A 19,305-nucleotide genomic window follows, 5' to 3' on the forward strand; every position below is an offset into this window, starting at 1 on the left:
GCAAGTGGATATGAAGTAGACTCTTCAGGCTTAGCTCTCATCGGGGAATTAAGACAAATTCATAAAGGAATTTTTTAAAAACGACACTTGATTTGATTTATACATATGTTACTTGGAGGCACATTAGATGCCAGAAAGGTAGCACATTTAAAGTTGCTGTTAGGAATTAGCAGGGTAAGCGGGAAACCTAGCTCAACTCAAAGGCAGGAAAAAAACTAGAGGTTACAGAAAATCAAGTGATACAGGAACAACACGCAGGTGGATGACCTTTTTGTTTGTTGTTAATTCCTTTTACTTCTGCATTTCAAGAGCCGTCCTGAGTCTAGTGTTCAGTGTCCACTATTCTTCTTTGTCCTTCTTCACCTTCATTGCACAATGAATAGAATGTGTGATTCTACATTGACAGGCTCCAGGAAAACCTCAGCTGTGTTGGGTAACTCTGAGCAAATCACCTAACTGCTTTAATCGTGTCCTTTTATTTGCAAGTAAGATAAAAAAGAAAAAGAAATTCTCTTACAGTTTTGGTGTAAATACAATGTCTGCATTGGACCTTCAAATGTTAGATTATTTCTGTAAATCAGTCATGATGCCCTCTGGTCCTTTGTGAAAAGTACAAGTGTTTAAGCAAAAAGTAAGTACATTGTGTCATCACTTCCCATATGTTTGTCTTATCCCTAGAGAGCTTGCCAGAGCTCTCTGGGAATACAATTATGTTCTGTTTCTTTTTTCTTTTTCTACCTCAGGGTTCTTTGTACACCATGGATACTCAATATATCTTGTTTGGTGATGATTGACAAATAAGAACAAATTCAATTGCTCTGCTTCACCTATAAGAAAGATGCTTGCCTCCACTTGAATTCTGCATCCATTAACTGTCCCCTCCCTTCTGGGAGTTGTAGTGAAGCTAAAATCTAAATAGCTGTCTATTTTGCAATTGCTTGCCATATTTGATTTCTGGAAGATATAACAGAGTATATTTCGGGGGAGTGGGGAGAAGGTAAGGTCCTTTATTCTGGCACATTTTTCTCTCCTAACTAACCATTAAGTCGTAAGGACTGAGTTAGATTCCATTGCCTTAGAGATCCCTCTTATGCTTTTGGTTCAGCTTAATGGTTTAATGGATGTTAAGTCTCAGCATTCTACCTTGTACTTTCTTCTACCTTTGCTGCACCTTAGTATTTATTGGACCTACCCATCCGACCACTCAGTTCACTAAAGAAAAGGTGATTTCAAAGCTATACGTTCTCTCCACTGAAGTCCCATGTCCTGCATGTGAAAAATAATGAGAACTATATACCCCAGGGGATATATAATTGGGAAAAATAATACCCTTGGATCAGACACAACTAGCTCCAAATCCTAGCTTTATGACTTACTAGCTGTGCTTCTCAGTTGTTATTGCCCCAAACCTCAGTGCTTAAAAAAATCATTTTGCTCATGGTTTGTAGGTCAGAAATTTAAGTAGGGTCTGGATGGGAAGTTCTCACTTGAGATCTGTCATGCAGGTGAAGCTGTATGTTGGCTGTTGCAGTCATCTGAAATCTCAGCTAGGCTAGATGTCTAAGATGGCACACTTACATGCTTGTCAGTTGATGTTGGCTCTTGCCTGAAAACTCAGCTATGGCTGTCTACTGGGTCATCTACATGTGACCACTCCAATGAGACAGTCTCAGAGTGGTGGAAATTCATATGTAGTACCTAGCTGTCATCCAAAGAGAATGAGGCAGGAGCTGCATGGCCTTTGTAACCTAGGAAACCATATAGTATCACTTCTGCCATACTCTGTTGGTTAGAGCAGTTAACACATTTCCCAGAAAAATGGAGAGAGGGTATAGACTTGACCTCAAGGTTGCATGATAGAAGAGCATGTGGAGTTATTGGTGTGACTATATTTGGAAAATACCATCTGTTGTATCATATGATTTTTATTAAGTTATGCACACACTTTGAGCCTCAATTCCCTCATCCCTAAAATGGTGATAATCCCTAGTAAAGTGTTTAAACTGAGTTGTGTAATCATCAGTTCCAGGCTTAAAGAGAAAAAACAAAACAAAACAAAACTGTTTTATGTGACTAAGACTAAGGAATGTAGAGAAAAAAGAAAGTTTGTCCTTTCCTCCTCCTGGAGAACCCCAGACCCCTATCTCCTCATCAAGAACCCCAGATCCCTTTCTCTTCCTCAGGAACCCTGGACTTCTTATCAACCTACCTAGGAATTGACTCTCCCACTTGTAGGGAATTTAACAATAATCCAATAGACAGGTACATGTTTGCTAAATATTTTTTCTAAGTTTGACATCTTACATAGTTATTTTGCATCCCCAAATCTAGTCTATCTGCAGACATTTTTGACATTTAGACATGTCTATAAATGCATGTCTCGGCAAAGATAATTCTGAGATTATATCTGCATTTTCATACAGAAAGGACTTTCAAATCCACTGACTTGAATTTATTACAGTGACTGTAATATATCCAAATACTTCAGTTCTCTAATGGAACATTCCCTAACAGACTGTCATATCTAGTGTAGTTAACCATCCAAATTTAATTGTTATTCAAGCAGTGAGACCTAATATTCATTTTCTTGCAAAGAACTTGGCTTTGGTACCTATTGATATGTGCCAGGAAAAGGTTATTATTGAAATGGGAAAGGAGTCCTGACTCCCATCCTGGTTGCGGGATGGAGCATTTATGTTTTAGGATCATGATTGCTGGATTCATTTTGAGTTTTGAATTTTAAGCTGACCAAGCCCAGGAATTGTGCTTTCAGAAAACAAGCTCCCCACTCCCATTTCCACCTCAATTAGCATCCCCTAGAGCCAGATCTCTTCTTATTATTTGGAGGAAAACCAAATGGTGCAAATTTGTAATGATTATTTATGTCATATTTATTTTTTATGAATTATTCAGTGGTTTACCATCCAAATTTAGTTAACATGTTTGCTAATATGAAGGTGGGGAGGACTCAAACCTTCACATTTATTTATCTGATGGACACACCTAACTGAAAATAAAAGGTTATTCATATAAGGGTTCTTTACTGTTATCAACAGGGGGTAGCAGAAAAGGATTACTATTTATTATATTATATTATTATAATACTCATAATTGTCAAGTTGAATAAGACTATAAAGGGAGGAGGCCTGAATAAGAGAAAACTATGCTTTTGTAAAATAATAATATGGGTCAATTTTTAAATAAGTCATGCAAATACAGATATTCAGAAACTTTTCCCACTGGACTCTCCCATGCAACATACTGAAACTTTGTCACTGCTTATCAAGTAACTATATTTTAGGACCTCCTTTAATAAAACTGGCAGAATCCACCCGAAAACGAGGGAAGGAAGGAGCTAGTGTTTTAAACCTGTAGCTCTGACTGAGCTGATCTCCTTGTAACTGATGTAGATTCACAGAAATTAGAGTTTGGAGATCCCATCACACTGTGCCCAAGTTTTCTGTTAAGTTTTACAAGTAGTGAAATCATGTCTGAAAGGATCAAAATAGAGATGAGTATGTTCTACTCTAAAAAATATATATTTAAAAAAGTTTCTTTGCACTTATCTCTAAATTACCAATGGATTGCTTGCTAGAAAGTTTAAAAATTAAAATGAAAGGTATATTAAAGTGCAAGCTGTAATCCTGTGCATGTTTGGTTATTTGTGGGTATGTGTGTAAATTGTGTTATTGTGGCATAGATCTTAAATGTCATGATTTTTGTAATTTGTATGGAAACACAAAAGACCATGAACAGCCAAAGCAATCCTGAGAAAGAAAAATGGAGCTTGAGGAATCAGAATCCTTGACTTCAGACTATACCACAAAGCTCTGGTCATCAAAACGGTGTGGTACTGGCACAGAAACAGAAGCATAGCCAATGGAACTATGGAGCTCCTCTTCAGTGTAACAGGATAGAAAGCACAGAGATAAACCTGTGCACTGATGGTAGCTTAATCTATGACAAAGGAGGCAAGAATATACAATGGAGAAAAGACAGTCTCTTCAAAACAGGTGCTGGGAAAACTGTACAGGTGCATGTAAACAAATGAAATCCAAACACTCCCTATGACCACTCACAAAAATAAACTCAAAGTGAATTAAAGACCTAAAAGTAAGATCAAATACTATAAAACTCTTACAGGGAAATGTAAGCAGAGAGCTCTTTGACATAAATCACAGCAAGATCTTTTCTGATTCTCCTCCTAGAGTAATGAAAATAAAAGCAAAAATAAGCAAATAGGGCCTAATTAAACTTAAAAGCTTTTGCACAGCAAAGGAAACCATAAACAAGATGAAAAGACAGCCCTCAGAATGGGAGAAAATATTTGCAAATGAAGCAATTGACAAGAGATTAATCTCCCAGATATACAAACAGCTTATGCAGCTCAGTATAAAAAGCAAACAAACAAATGAACAGCCCAATCAAAGCATGGGCAGATGATTTAAATAGACACTTCTCCAAAGAAGACATACAGATGGCTGAAAAGCACATGAAAAGATGCTCAATATTACTTATTAGAAAAATGAAAGTGAAAACTATAATGAGGTATCACCTCACACTTTTCAGAATGGCCATATCATAAGAAAATCTACAAACAATAAATGCTGGAGAGGGTGTGGAGGAAAGGGAACCCTCCTCTTACACTGTTGGTGGAAATGTAAACTGGTGCAGCCACTATGGAGAGCAGTATGGAGGTTCCTTAAAAAACTACACATAGAGCTACCATATGATCCAGAAATCCCACTCTTGGTTATGTATTTAGAGAAAACCATAATTTAAAAATGTGCATGCATGCGTGCATGTTAAGTTGCTTCAGTCATGTCTGACTCTGCAACTCCACGGACTGTTGCCCACCAGGCTTCTCTGTCCATTGATTCTCCAGGCAAGAATACTGAAATGGGTTGCCATGTCCTCCTTCAGGGATCTTCCCTACCCAGGGATCAAATCTGTGTCTCCTGCATTGGCAAGCAGATTCTTTACCACAGAACCACCAGGGAAGCCCACTAAAGAATGTTACTCAACCATAAAAGAGAAGGACATAATGCTATTTGCAGCAACATGGATGGACCTAGAGATTGTCATAATAAGTGAAGTAAGTCAGCCAGAGAAAGAGAAATATAATATAATATTGCTTATATGTGAAATCTAGAAACAAGGGTAAAAATGAACTTATCTATGAAACAAAAATAGTTACAGATGTAAAAAACAAACTTATGGTTCCATGGGGGTAAGGGAAGGGAGGGATAAGTTGGAAGATTAGAACTGACATATACGCACTAGGATGGGGCTTCCCTGGTGGCTCAGTAGTAAAGAATCCCCCTGCATCCCCTCAGTTCAGTTCAGTTCAGTCGCTCAGTCGTGTCCAACTCTTTGCGACCCCATGAATCGCAGCACGCCAGGCCTCCCTGTCTATCACCAACTCCCGGAGTTGTCTCAGACTTGTGTCCATTGAGTCAGTGATGCCATCCAGCCATCTCATCCTCTGTCGTCCCCTTCTCCTCCTGGCCCCAATCCCTCCCAGCATCAGAGTCTTTTCCAATGAGTCAACTTTTCGCATGAGGTGGCCAAAGTACTGGAGTTTCAGCTTTAGCATCATTCCTTCGAAAGAACACCCAGGGCTGATCTCCTTCAGAATGGACTGGTTGGATCTCCTTGCAGTCCAAGAGTCTTCTCCAACACCACAGTTCAAAAGCATCAATTCTTCGGCTCTCAGCCTTCTTCACAGTCCAACTCATGACCACAGGAAAAACCATAGCCTTGACTAGACGGACCTTTGTTGGCAAAGTAATGTCTCTGCTTTTGAATATGCTATCTAGGTTGGCCATAACTTTTCTTACAAGGAGTAAGCGTCTTTTAATTTCATGGCTGCAATCACCATCTGCAGTGATTTTGGAGCCCCCCAAAATAAAGTCTGACACTGTTTCCACTGTTTCCCCATCTATTTCCCATGAAGTGATGGGACCAGATGCCATGATTTTCGTTTTCTGACCCTGCATCCCCTATGCAGGTTCAATTCCCTAGAGAAGGAAATGGCAACCCACTCCAGTGTTCTTACTGGGAAAATCCCATGGACAGAGGAGCCTGGCAGGCTACAGTCCATGGGATCACAGAAGTGTCAGACATGACTTAGCAACTAAACAGCAAATATATAGAATAGATAACTGATAAGGACCTATTGTATAGCACAGGGAACTATACTCAATACTTTGTAGTGGCCTATAATGGGAAAAAAATCTAAAAATGAGTGGATGTTATTATATGTATAACTGACTCACTTTACTGTACACAAACTAACACAACATTGTAAACCAAATATAGTCCAATAAAAATTATTAAAAAAATAAGTAAAACGTCATTTTTTTTTGACGTTTAATAAGATAGAAGAGATCTCTCATCTTCATTGCATTACCTGCCTTCTCGGAATACAAATCCCAAATGGCAAGTTTAGGAATGCTTTCTAGAATGAAATTGTGTTTTGTGAGCCTGGATTATTTATACCAGTTGGGCTCAATGCTGTGAGATGCATCTTACCATGATAAGATATTTTATTTTATTCTCCCTAAAACAAAAATCTTAAATTTAAATCACTGAGAATGAGAGGTTGGTTGGGGATATTTTCCAGCTGTTTAGTTTCAAGACAGAAAGGGAAGTGCAGTTTATGGGCAAAAAAGTGAAGAAGGCATTTAAAATTCTGTTTCCTTATGAATGATGTCTCTGGGTCTTAAATGAGTAAGAATATGTTGCATATTTAACATCCCTGATTTATAATATTAGGATAAAGTAGTATATGTCAATCCAAATTATCTTGTCCCATGATATAGCAAGAACGGTATTACAATTTCATCGTTTTCTTTTGTTAAGAAGTTGTCATACTTATTTGAATCTCTTTTCTGCCAACCATTGTGCTAGGTGCTTTACTTATGTTATCTCACTTAATTTTTGCAACACTATAATGGCAATTTTTGCAGCTGGCAGTTTAACAGGCTGAATTCTAAAACATAAACTCAAGAATAATAATTTCAGGTTTAATTTTCTTCCTAGATTAGTGACACATTACACTTAATTAAATTGTTAAGTTTATCTTAAAATTATATTTTCTTTCCATGGAAACCATTTCACTTAGAGAAACAGGCACCTCTACTTCTACCTCATGAGTTGCCTATGCAAAGTTTTATTTGTTGACTTGATTGAAATTGTAAGCATATGAAAACCTTGGCTAGAACTGGTCCTATGTGAATTGAGAGAAACATAGAATGCAAAGCTTTCCAAAGAAGCATAATCAATTTTAGAGGCAATTAATACAATTGGACTAGAAATTAGCCTGGGAAGATTGAGCAATACCAAAACAATAATTATAGCTCTGTGTACTCACAAAGTGTTTAGGGATATTAAATATATTATTGCTAATTATCATAAAGGCCCTGAAAGTTAGGTATTGTTATTCTCATCATATAGATAAAAAATGACCCACAGGGATCAAGAATTTTATTTGAGGTCACACAATTGGTAATAAATTTAGCTAGCACTATATTGGCACCCCACTCCCGTACTCTTGCCTGGAAAATCCCATGGACGGAGGAGCCTGGTAGGCTGCAGTCCATGGGGTTGCTAAGAGTCAGACACGACTGAGCGATTTCACTTTCACTTTTCACTTTCATGCACTGGAGAAGGAAATGGCAACCCACTCCAGTGTTCTTCCCTGGAGAATCCCAGGGGTGGGGGAGCCTGGTGGGCTGCCGTCTATGGGGTTACGCAGAGTCGGACATGATTGAAGTGACTTAGCAGCAGTAGCAGCAGCCTATAGCTTCAAGGATCCTTTACTATCTCTTGTGTTTGTCTCCTCTTCTATCATTAGTTATTAATGGGAACATTTATTTTAAAAATAGAGATAATCTAGTCTTAATATTTGACATATTTCAAAAACACTGAGATAGACTGAGGATGAGAGAATCAATTCAATTTACCAAAACTCTGTTGAATGTGAAAATGGTAAAACAAAAATCCAGTGATATTACAACTACTTCCATTAAGAGAAGTAAAGATTCAAGAGAGATTAAAGTTGTAATTTGGCAGTTGTAACACCAACACAGATGAAATCTAGTCTCTATGTAACTTTATGCCTTGCGGTATTTGATTTGCCATCTATTTTGATTAAATTACATCAAATAATTGCCAAATCTCCTCTTCAGTGTATGCTGCACAGACAGCTCAAGAGATAAGACGACAAGTAAAGCACTGAAGATAAACGACTGGATTTGGTTCCTACCCTGTCCATGAAGCCATCTGATTAACTGTGTAGAACATTTCTGCTTTTGTGATCACTGGATTGGTCCTGGTGAAAGTTGCTGTATTGTCCATGGAATTCTCCAGGATAGAATTCTGGAGTGGGTAGCCTTTCCGTTCTCCAGGGGGTCTTCCCAACCAGGATTTGAATCCAGGTCTCCTGCATTGCAGGCAGATTCTTTACCAGCTGGGCCACCAGGAAAACCCAAGCATACTGGTGTGGGTAGCCTATCCCTTCCAGGAGCAGGTGCTAGAAACACAATACAAACTCCTACAGGATATGTGCAGTTAATACAAATACTTGAAACATGTTGATGCAATGAATAGGTATTAAGCTGTAGGTACTGTGACTGAGCATCACAACTGCTTATTTACATTGCATTGTAGAACATGATGTGGCATAAATGCCATGTACCATCTTTTTTTTTTTTTTTTTAAGTATCCTGAGGAATGTTGCCAAATCAGGCATTTTAAATTGGATTACTCTAGAAGCAGACCTATGACAATAAGCACCTGGAAGGTGATTCCAGGAGGTACCAGTAGGGAAGGGCAAAAGTGAGAGAAAGGAGAAAATATAGGGTGCATAAATCAAATGATTACTGTTAGGAGTCCTTGGATTAATCTCACTAAGAAACTCTGAATGATGTTGCTGAGTAACCCTCAAAGCTACCTTCCCCCCGCCCCCCCCCCCCCCAAGATCTGAGAATACGAAGTTATTTCCCTCTAAATCCTTTTGTCATTCATTGAGGGCTGTTTCTAGTGATATTACAGACTTAATAGCACTAACGGCTTACCTGTGTGGGTCAAGAATCTTTGTGCAATGAGAAAAATCTTTGGGCAGAGAGTTGCACCTGTTTGGCATAAAATGCCTTTGGAGAGTAGGAAGCCAAGAAGTGATGGCCCAGGGCTCAGGAATAGGGCACCAACTATATCTGAAAGTCAGGTATTGTTACTCCTCTGACACATAGGTAATGTCTAGTAAGTCTTTTATTTGTTATATATTCATTCAAATATGTTACGTTTCAAAATTTACTAAGAACTTACGCATCTCCTGCCCCCAGTGAGCTGAATTAGGTTCTGGGAGATTAAAGGCAAAGAAGAAACATTATCTATCTATAAAAAAATCACCAGCTATAGTAGTCTAAAGTTCCTTGGTGGCTCAGTTGGCAAAGAATCTGCCTGCCATGCAGGAGATGCTCGTTTGATCCCTGGGTTTGGAAGATTCCCTGGAGAAGGAAATGGCAACCCACTCCAGTGTTCTTGCCTGGGAAATCCCATGGACAGAGGAGCCACAGTCCATGGGGTTGCAAGAATCAGATACAACTTAGTGACCAAACCACTACCACACCTAGCATAGTTGCTCTTTTTTTTTTTTTTTTCATTCTTCTGTTGCATGATCTGAATTAATTTGAACCAAATAAGTGGTAGGGTAGTGTTTTAGACAATGTCAACACGTCACATCACCAGTATGATTTCTTGAATGAAGGGCAAAGAGTTACTGTTACTTTCCATTGAATACTGTATTGCATTCTCTTTCTCCTTTTTAAAAATTACATTCAGAAAAGTGTATTTTTTTCCTCACTTTAAACTCCTATGCAATTATTGCACCCTTGTTGACATTTCAGTGTTACATCCATGTACCCCAAAGAATAATTACAAAAATACAATGTGAAAAAAGAGAAACATCATTGTTTTAATTGGTGGGGATTAATCAAATCATAAACCCACTACATATTAACCTCAATGAACTGTTTCAGACTCTCACCTCCAAAGTTGATAGAAAGGTAACCTGAGCTCTCCTGTGAGGGCTGTTCATATCCATTAATTGTTACAATACAAGATACACGGGGTCTCAGCTGGTTGCCATTTCTTCTGTATTTGAAATGTGCTTCTCAGCAGAGATCCGAGAACACCACTGGGACTCATCTGAGTCTGACTTTCACATTAATTTTGCTGTGCTGTGAAGAGCAAAGGCAAAATCAATGTCCATCAGTGATTATTCAAGGTAAAATATCTAGTGATATTGAATACCAATGGCAGCACCAGGCATAAAATTTACTTAAGGTTTGTTGAGTTGACAGCCATTTATTCCAGTCCTGCTTCATTTTCCACGTTGCACATATTTTTTAGGAAAATAAAACAGTTACAAGGAAAAAAATAAATTCTACTTACTGACTCAATTTGCCAAAAACCAGATCTATTTCAAAATGGTAGAGAAGAATTAAAGTTGTAGGATTTTATAAACCTAACTAAGAATAATATCTTTCCAACTGGCAGAAGCCAAATATTTCAGAATGCATATTGACACAAAACCACGTGGCTCAATTAAATTTTCATAATGAAGGTTCTTTGTAACTTGTGACTGAGTATGAAAAAAAGAAGAGCCTAGAGCTATTTCTTGGTTCTTGAATAAATATTCTTAAGCTAAACACATGCTCATGGCAAAAGAGTAATAATACATCTGGGTTTAAAAGTTTGTTTCAACTGTTAGGTTGAAATTCAAATATGTTCTCAATGCTATGTTATGCTTTTGAAAAAATTACAAAGGGAAAACAAAGAATAATAGTGGGGCTTCCCTGCAGGTCCAGTGGCTAAGACTCTGCACTTCCATTGCTGGGGGTTAGGGTTCATTCCCTATCATGGAATGAAGATCCCACATGCCAAATGGCATGGCCAAAAAATAAAATAAAATAAGAATAATAAAGCAAGAAAATATTAAAACCTTCTTTTACTTTATCATGCCTGATGCTCCAGTGCAACATTTTGGTTAAGTGATGGTAGAAGAGGGATGGGAGGAGAGTCTGCAATCAGTGTTTGGGCCACTAGCAACTTCTAAGGCATTCTTTCCCATCATGTTAGTGGATCAGATTATCACATGCATCATTTCCATCCTTTCCATTAGCTCATTCCACACTGTTGCACAGGAGAGAAAAAGAAGAACACCCCCAAACATTCAGGCTTTTCTTTGTCTTTCTGACAGCAAACAATCGGTCTGAGTTGTCTGTTTGTTCAGTGGCTATTTTGTCACAGTGTGTGCAATACTTGGCATCTCGTATGAGCATCATCTGCCATGATATTATCTTCCAGGATACAGATTCCAAGAATTCTCTTCCATTTTTACTCCACTGTATTTTGTAATTTCACATGAGAAATGTAGAACTTAACCCTGAGGAATATTTGCTTCCGTTTGTTCAGGTGACTGGCTCCAGGAGGTCAGGTGCAGCGTACTGAAACAGAGAAAGCTTTATCCTTTTCACATTACCTGCTTTCAAGAGCCTGATGTTCGACTTGATTTCTAGGTTGATGCGGTAGGGATGACGATGAACTAGAACGGGTGATTCTGAGGTCATGGGAGAAAATCTGAAGTTTAGGAACTCTGGTCTATTTCAGATCCATGTATACCTGTCATATGTTAGATCTAAGCCTTCACTGGGGCCATTATTCCTTCAGAGCATGTGATGTATATGGCTATTGTTGTTGTTATTTAGTCACTCTATCGTGTCCAACTTTTTATCACTGCATGGACTGTAGCCTGCCAGGCTCTTCTGTCCATGGGATTTCCCAGGCAAGAATACTACAGTGGGCTGCATTTCCTTCTCCAGGGGATCCTCCCAAGCTGAGGACTGAGCCCATGTCTCCTGCAAGTTTCCTGCATTTCAGCTGGATTCCTACCACTGAGCCACTGGGAAAGCTCTGTATTTGGCTATAGAACCCATTTATTTGGTGCACATGCACTTGAGTAAGAAAATAGCGGTAGACGATGGGAAAGGCCCAGATTACCGGGCATAGTGTAGTGTTCAGGAGACAGGCACTTGGGGATGTATGCTCAGTTGATACTGAGATGAATGAAATAATACTCTGCCTTCAAAGAGTTCACAACTCTGTGAGGGAAACAAGCAAGTGCTAAAATAGCTATCGCTTAGAATAACAAGGTAATGACAACTGCTACTTACGATAAAGAGAGAAGAAATGAATTCTTAGATTTCCCAAAGCCTAGGAGACTTGACTTTGGGGAATGAAGTGGAAATATGCTAGAAAATGGCAGCCTCCTTTCACACGGTTGCATTTAAAGGATAGACCTTCAGCCTCTGTATTCTTAGAAAAAATTATGACCCAAGGACTGAAGTTGTTGCTAGGTAGATTCCTGAGTAAGTTTAAAGTCAAGGTTTAAAGAGGTGAGATGAGCAACCTATACACTATTAAGTTTTATTCTACACACTATGAATTCAGTACATCTTTTTGGAAAAAGTATATTTTTTTGCCTTCTATGCTTCATTGTCAGTTAGGGCATGGGGCAAGTTTATTTTTATTATTTGATTTTCATACCTAGCACAGCACCTGGAATAAAGAGAAGGCTCCATAAACATGTAGTCACTGAATAAATAAGAGCCAAGGGGAGACAGTTTATGTCTGGGAATTCACATCTCAGTTTTGTTGTTAATTATTCTCGTAACCTTGCCAATCTGCTTCAGCAACTTCGGTTTTCATTATGTGTAAAATGAGGGGTACAACTATTTGTGTCCCAAGTAGGAGCACTATTCAATAATTTATTGCATTCATTTTGCCTGTTCTTGGAATTCAGTATAGATAGAATCATGCAGTTTGAACTCCTTTGTCCCTGACTTTTTTCTCAAAATGAAATTTTGAGATTCCTCTGTGTTGCTGATGTATCAATAGTTTGCTACTTCTTAAAATTGCAAATAGTGTTCCATTGTATTAATAAACCATAATATATCAAACTGTGTGAATATGCTATTCATACAATGTAAAGCAGTGTATGAGTCAATCAATAATTCATACAATGTATATTCATGTATGAATATGCCATTCTCCTGTTTTGAACATTTGAGTTGCTTCCCACTTCTTAGCTATTATATACAAATCTGTTCTAAATGTAAATGTATATGTGTATATATATGTCTGTGTGTTTGCATATTTTGTAAGTCTCTAAATGCCTCCTCAACGTGCTTTTGTCTGGCTCCCAAAAATTCAGTCTGTTTGATATTGGAGATATTTACCCTGCAACCTCCATTGCCACACAAACATACAGACAATGTCTGTTCCTTTCTCTGAGTTTGTCCAGATAAAATTTGAATACATGGACTCTCCATCAATTAAACAAGTAGACACGATTACTCTTCACTCAAGATATATTCTGCAGGAGAAACACTGCATGTGTTCAGCAAAGATAAGCTCCTTCTTGTGACAGCTTCTATCAGGCTCTCATCAGATAGCTCTATCTTCTTGTCATTGTTGTCAGTTATTGATGGTTCAGCATCCAACCTTCTTGGAGAAGCCAAAAGTAGGCTCAGTGGCTGGCATACAATATTTATATGGAAACCGATGTCAGTTTCTGACATTGGACACTCCAACAGTTTCTTTGTGGAGTCTTACTACAGAACAGAAAAACCATGCCACCAAAAATGCCCCCTGGCTATGGTCTCATAGATCAGAATAGGCATGAAGTGTAACTGTTCCTCCAATAGCTATCAAGAAAAGAGGGAGTGAAAAGGTCGACAATTGTCTAGAATTCAAATGACTGGTAAACTTTGAAGTAGGCTGATTGACTGTTATATCATTCTGAACTATAGATTGATATAACGAGAGGGTGGATCATTGGAATTTAAGATAAGGCATCATCTATAGGCCAGAATAGCCACTGTAGATTAATATTATTATGTTGTCTTGATTTTTTTCTCGAGATAATTCTCTAATATCCTCTAAAGAAACCCATTCATATTCTTGGTTCCAGAGAAGTTGGGGGGGACAAAAAGTAGGGAGGGTATAACATCTAAATTCTTTACACATACAAATGTTTAGCACATGTATATCCCCCTCATCATACATGGATATTCATGCAGAAGTTAAAAATTTGCCAAGTGTCTGTAACTTTTTGTTACTGAGCACAATGAAGTGGGCAACATGGTTGCTGAAGTCTGTGCCAAGTATGAACCTGTTTATTTTTGATCCTTTATTTTGCTCTTTGTTTCCTCAGATATGTGTTAATTAGTCAGTGCCAAGTCAAATAAAATCACAAGGGAAACCCATGTAGTTGACTGTTATTAGCATGTCCAGATAGAGGTCTGTCTTCATAACTAAAATATAGGTTCCCATAAAGTAGAAACTTGAGCATAGTAGGGCTTGAAGGAATAGTCTAGCCATGGTGTTCATCTCTATATTATTATTTTTATTCTTCCCATCATCACCTTCTATCACCTCTCCCCACATCCTTCCAAAGCTGTAGAATTGGAGCAGTCACTATCTGTGAAAACTATAAGCTCCAAGCAGAGGCTGGTAATGCCAAGGCAAGTTTCCCAGTCCTCACTTAGAAAAACACAAAATGACATTGTTAATTGGGGAGTAGATATCTGGAAAGTTGTGCCAATATTCCCTTATCTAACTGGCCTTTCAAAATTGAATGCACCCGCTGGAACAGCCAGATCAGATACTGTCAGTCTTCACATTCTGGGGGAGATGATTTCAGGACTTTTCAGTCAGTCTCTGTTCAGCTCCGATTATATCAAATTTAAAAGAAGGTGAAACCAACCATGTTAGTTTCATTCCACTTCATTGACTGATATGTGAACTCCATTATGACAATCTCCTTTATTTTTCATTTAGAAATTTTCATCAGACTCAAGGCAGAGCTAATCAGTTCCTAGACAAAGCAGTTAGTTACTGTGAGACTCTAAGATGAAAGATGCTATAAAAATGTATAATGATAATAATTAGAGTCATAATATTAATGATAGTGGAATTAACACTTCGACCTTCATCTTCTTCTACAGGTAAAAACATCAGAATCTGAGCATCATCCTAAAGGTGGAGCTGAAAAGGGCTTTTCTACACCTTGTCCTTCTCAAAAGCGATTAATTTTTACATTAGAAAGGATTATTAGAATTCATAATAGTTTTAGAATATAATATTAATTTTCAAGGAAACCCTGGCCAACAATTCAAAATAACTCTTGAAACTTACTAATGACATCATCTTACTATTCTGTAGAGGTAGGTGGAAAATAGTTGGTGCTTCATTTGAGTTTTTTGATAAATAAATGAGCAAGCAATGATGAAGTATTGAGTACATACTCTATAGTAGCATTTAAGTGCCTAAAAGGTTTGCTCTTAGCATTCACATTGTGGCAGATTTGGAAGACAAATATTAGACTACATTGCAAAAGAAAAATAATCATAACCTAATTTACTATTCAGAAGAAACTGACAAGATGGCTCATTTCCTTCTAGCCTTCTTTTTCCTAAGCACATTAAAAGTAATAAAAATAACTGTGATAAACTCAGTACATTTTTCTTTTTTTTTTTTTAGTTTATTTTACTTTATAATACTGTATTGGTTTCTATACTGCTTATTCTAGTTAACCAGTCTTCAATTGTTAACTTAGTTCTTTGGATTCTAAGGATCAGAAACCAATGCAGTTCATGTAAAGGAAGCAAGACAACCAACAAAAAACCAACAAAGGAGGTTTTGCATTCTTGACTGGCAGCTTCGACCTGGATTTGGAACTGAGAGCTGTTAGAGGTTGAGGAAGCACTAGTCAATTTTTCTCTCTCTGTCTTAACTTTCCATTCTATGCCTTCTCTTCTTTCTGTGAGTCTTCTCTTTTCCCTTCATCACCTGGCTCACCCTTGTGATGGTCTCTAGAAAAAGGCCCAGAAGAAGCCAGTCTGGTTGGCATGCTTATTTACCATTTTCCTCATTGAGTAAGAGAGAGATACCACTTGTGTGCCATCCTCTAGCTATTTATGGGCCCTAGGATCAAACTCCATTAGTTCAGATTGCCTGATGTGATTTCATTAAGTGAATATGTTTGGCCAAGGCACTTTCTACTAAAAGACAAATTGAATGGATATGTTCAGTATATATCATGTATCAGGTCATTGCAAACTTTTTATTAACATTTGTTCATTCAGCAAATATTTATTGAGTATCAACCGTGTGACAACATTGCTGTAGGTGCTGAGGATACATCAATAAATAAACAAGAATCTTGATTTTCATGGGCCTGAGATTCTACTGGGCAGAGACCAATAGTGAACAGAATGAATGAATGAGTGAATAAATAGACAAATAACATAGTGTGTTAGATTGTGATGAGTGCTAAGGAGAAAAATAAAACAGGGTGAGACATTATGGAGGAAAAAAGGAGGGAGAAAAAGTGCCTGCATAGGTGAGAGTGGGGCAGTTGTTTGCAGTTATAGCTTGGTCAGGAAAGTATTCTATGAGATGAAATTTGACTCAAGAATTGAAGAAGGTAAAAGAGTGAGCCATATAATTTAAATTATATTTTTACTGCTTTTGTTATAATGATAAATATAATATAATATACTATAATATACCTTTGTACCAATTATTAAAATCATTAAACAGTTTGGTTCCCAGGACCATTCTAAGCATGCTCTGCCTGTTTCTCAATTCTCAGACCACCTTTCTGAGTTAGGTACTGTTACTCCTGTTTCACAGACTTCCCAGGTGGTACTAGTGGTAAAGAATGTGCCTGCCAATGCAGGAGACATAAGAGATGCGGGTTTGATACCTGGGTCGGGAAGATCCTCTGAAGGAGGGTATGGCAACCTACTCCAGTATTCTTGCCTGGAAAATCCCATGGACAGAGGAGCCTGGTGGGCTACGGTTCATGGGGTCACAAAGGGTCAGACACTGACGTGACTTAGCACTCATGCATCCTATTTCACAGAGGAGGAACTGAAGCAGAAACAGGTTTGGCTGCTTGCCTGTCTTCAAGTTAGTAAATGAAAGAGCTTGAATTTAATGGATTCTGGAGCCCTGCTCTTACATACTACTGCTGCTCTTGCAGTGACATACTATACTATTCATTTTTTAAAACCTTTTTGTTTTGTGTTGGGATATAGCTGATTAACAATGTTGTGGTAGTTTCTGGTGAACAGTGAAGGGACCCAGCCATGCCTATACATGTATCCATTCTCCCTCAAATTCCCCTCCCATCCAAGTTGCTACATAACATTGAGCAGAGTTCCATGTGCTATCCAGGTCTTTGCTAGTCATTGTAAAGCAATTATCCCCCAATTAAAAAATAGATAAAATGTTTTAGAGGAAGAGAAAAGAAGATTTCAAGAGGAGATGAAGGGCAGCTTAGCTTAGTTACCAGAGATGAACAATAGGCTGGAACTGAAGGATGGAAGAAATAGCAAATATTAAGGAGAGGAGAGAAGAAAAGCTAGAAGACAACATACGTGACCAAGAATTTGATGTTGTCAAATGAACAATATCCTTCAATAAAGTGCATTTAATATAATTTGAGAAGAATAAAATATTTATGCAAAAGACAATATATCTGTTTACTGAATTGCAAACAATATTTTAAAAAACTGTATTTACAGAGTTTTTATAGATGTTTAATATATATAAAAAAGGCTGTTGTCTCTGACTTTAAAAGCTGTATATTCAATTTCATGATGCTCTGGTTATATCTGATTCATTTAAAGTATATTTTGAGGGTCTACTCTCTGTATGCCAGTGATATATTAGATAATGGACATTTAGATGTGAATACTTCAAGTCTTTCTCTCAAGGAGCACACAGTCAGATAGGATATTTGGAGTATGGTATGAGAAGTACAATTGTGGAAACATGTTTATTATACAAATCCGTACAAGAATCTCAGAGGAGGGACTTCTTCAGAAGTGCTCATAAGCTCTTGACAGAGTTGTAATAGGAGTATGTGGCGAGGAGGGAGAGAAAAGCAAATGAGCCTTCAGGCGGCAGAGGACAGGTCGTGGAAGATTTCCTGGACCAAGTTTGAGCTTTACCCTGCAGATGGATGATGAGAAGTCAGAGAAGGGATGACTCTTAACTTCTTAGAGCCTGTTAGGCTGACTAGACATTGGTACATTAGAGGAGGGACACAGAACAGTTCAACAGAGAAGCTACTTCTTTATGCTAAATGAACCTTTGGGGCAAGGGAATCTTAACATAAAAAGAACAGAGGCGCCCAACTGTTGAATTTCCCTCACCAGTACAGGTAGACATCTTTGGCAGGATGGGTGGAGGTGGTGTTCTACAAATTAAAAGGTCTACAAATGATACCTCTGAAGCCCAAACTGGTTAAGTGAGACAGGCTGGACTTTGGGGTAAGTTTTATAAACTCACTTACCCTCAGAGCTGAAGGCTGCCCAGTCCATACACCAGTCTATAAGACCCCATCCTAGAACAAGCTAGGGAGGGGCTTGTTCTCACCCAGATAGGTCAGCTGCTTCTAAGAGGGTGCATCTCAGTATGATATCATTTCAGAGTTTAAATTGTTCTATAGGTTGAGCCAGAATCCTGTTCAATCTAATATCATACTCACCAGCTTTAGTTCTTTCCTCCTGAAACATTTTGTTCTCCAGGATAAATGTCCCTGGGTCCTTCAGTTATCATGGTGTCCCCTGGTTTTACATTCTCCTTCCATCTTTGTTTCTATGAACTTCCCTATGACATTCCTCTGGTTTTGTCTTGTTTTGGTCACGTGCCTTTTAAATAGTGAGATCCAGAATAGAAGTTCAAGATGAAAATTTTTACCATCATTGGACATCTTCTCCCAGGTGGGCTTTTGGTCCCTGGGTGATAATGCCGCAAATATGTGACCCCTGGGAGACCAGTATCCAGAAATCTGGGTAGCAGCAGGGACTCCGTTTTAAAAAGCCCTAGGCAGAGAGGGGACCGGTTATCTCGACCCATTTCAGTGAAAATTGTTATTTCACGGCTTTCTATTGCTGTGAAATAACAATCAGAAGCTGGGATAAGGTGTATGACTTCCCCTGTCCAGGTGTCCCAATGGCAGCCCTGCAGAAACCAATTATGCTAATAATATTTTCATACTAAAAAGAAAGTTGATTGCCAGTTATTTTGTTTTGAGTGGATGTCATTTTTTTTCCACAGGGAAAAATTTTCATGCAATTTTGTTGTTTCCCTTTTCTCAAAAATGGATCTCAAATGACCCTAAGCCCGCGGTACAGGGCTCTTCTGGTGTTTTGAAAACGAGAG

This window comes from Budorcas taxicolor, chromosome 18, assembly GCF_023091745.1.
Source record: "Budorcas taxicolor isolate Tak-1 chromosome 18, Takin1.1, whole genome shotgun sequence".
In the NCBI taxonomy this organism is placed as follows: Eukaryota; Metazoa; Chordata; class Mammalia; order Artiodactyla; family Bovidae; genus Budorcas; species Budorcas taxicolor.